Source organism: Hyperoodon ampullatus (assembly GCF_949752795.1).
Source record: "Hyperoodon ampullatus genome assembly, chromosome: X".
Classification (NCBI taxonomy): Eukaryota; Metazoa; Chordata; class Mammalia; order Artiodactyla; family Ziphiidae; genus Hyperoodon; species Hyperoodon ampullatus.
In genome coordinates, this window is record NC_136913.1 from 101775815 (window position 1) to 101778206 (window position 2392).

The window sequence follows — 2392 nt, forward strand, 5'->3', positions numbered from 1 at the left end:
TGAAAATATATCGTACATATACCTGTACACGTATGTTCATAACAGCATTATTTAGAAGAGCCAAACCATGGAAACAACCCAACTGTCCATCAACGGATGAATGGATAAACAAAGTGTGACATGTACATATAACAGAATACTATTCTCTGATAAAGAGAACGAAGTTATGATACATACTACTACATGGATGAACCTTGACAACATTATGCTACGTGGGGGAAAAAAACAGTAACAGAAGACTACATATTGTATGATTACAATTATGAGAAATATCCCGAATACAGTAAGTCCCCTACATACAAATGAGTTCCGTTCCGTCAGCGTGTTCAGAAGTCCAATTTGTTCATAAGTCCAACAAAGTTAGCCTAGGTACCCAACTAATGCTATCGGCTATATAGTACTGTACTGTAATAGGTTTATAATACTTTTCACACAAATAATACATTTAAAAAACACAAAAAATAAAACATTTTTAATCTTACAGTACAGTACAGTAGTACAATAGCTGGCACTTCTTAGCAGTACCAGCTACATCACCGCTGCTTTTACACTTGCTTCTGGACATCTGGGCTTGAAATAAAGACACTGTACTACTGTACTCTATACAGTACTGTAAAGTACACAAAAGCACAACCACTTGTAGAGGATGTGCACACACGTGACAATGTATGTCAGACATGTGAACTAACTTACGTGAATGGACATGCGAACACACGTTCACATCTTTGAAAGTTCGCAACTTGAAGGTTCACGTGTAAGGGACTTACTGTAGGCAAATTCAGAGAGACAGAAGGTAGATCAGTAATTGCCTAGGACTGGGACAAGGTGGGCACCAATGAAGGTGATCTACTGCCAATGGGCAAAAGGCTTCTTTTAGGGGTAATGGAAATATTCCAAAATTATATTGTGGTGATGGTTGCTCAACCCTATAAATATAAAAACCACTGAAGTGTTCACTTAAAGTATGTGTTTTGTGGTATATAAGTTACATCTCATTAATAAAAAAAATACGAAATACCCCCATACATAGTCAATTGATTGTTGACAATGGTGCAAAGGCAGAGATAGATAATAGTCATGCCAACAAATGATGTTGGAAAATTTGGACATCCATATGCCAAAAAGGGAATGTAAAGCCATACCTTGCACTCTATTCCAAAATTAACTCAAAATGAGTCATGCACCTAAAGGTAAAACAAAGCCATAAAACTTACAGAAGAAAACATGGGAGAAAAGTTTCGTGATCTGGGGTTGAGCAAAGAACCCTTAGTCATGATACCAAGAGGAAAATCCATAAAAGAAAAAACTGAAACTGAACTCCATCAAAATTTGCAATTTTTCCTCTGTGTAAGACAATGATCAAAGAATAACAAGAAAAGCTGCAGACTAGGAGAGAATATTTGCAAACCACATATCTGACAAAGGACTTGTATCCAGAACACCTAAAGAACTCTCAAAGCTCAACAATAAGAAAACAACCTAATCTTTTTTAATGGGCACAATATTTTAACAGACACTTTACCAAAGAAGATATACAAATGGCAAATAACTATACAAAAAAGATGTTTATCACCACTGGTCATTAAGGAAATGCTAATTTAAAGCACAATGATATATTTCTACACACCTATTAGAATGGCCGAAGAACAAAACAAAGAAAAATAAAAACTAGGACAATACCAAGTGCTGACAAGGATGTGGAGCAACTGGAATTATTACATATCACTGATAGGACTGCAAAATGGTATAGTCACTTTAGTAAATAGTTTAACAGCTTCTTATAAAGTTAAACATATTTATTTTGAGTCCTAGATATTTATCCAAGAGAAATGAAAACAAATTCCCACAAAATATTGTATGTGAATGTTTATGGCAGCTTTATTCATAATCACCAAAATCTGGAAACAACTCAAATGTCTTTCATCTGGTGAATGAATAAATTATAGTACATCTGCACAATGGAATCCTACTCAGCAATAAAAAGTAATGAACTACCAACATATGCAACAACATGGATAAATCTCAGATATATATTACTAAGTTAAAGAACTCAAATTCCAAAGTATAAATACAATGTGATTCCAGTTATATGATATTTTGCGAATGGCAAAACTAGAGAGACAAAACAGATAAGTGATTTCCAGAGGATGGACATGAAGAAAAGGGTTGAAGAAAGTGGCAGTATAAGGGAATTTGGGGAGTGATAAAACTGTTCTATATCCTGGATGTAGTGGTGGTTCCACAACTGTATGCATCTGTCTCACTTCACAGAACTCTATACCAAAGAAAAGTGAATTTTGGGAATTCCCTGGTGGTCCAGTTGTTAGGACTCCGCACTTCCACTGTCAGGGGCATGGGTTCAATCGCTGGTCAGGGAACTAAGATCCCACGT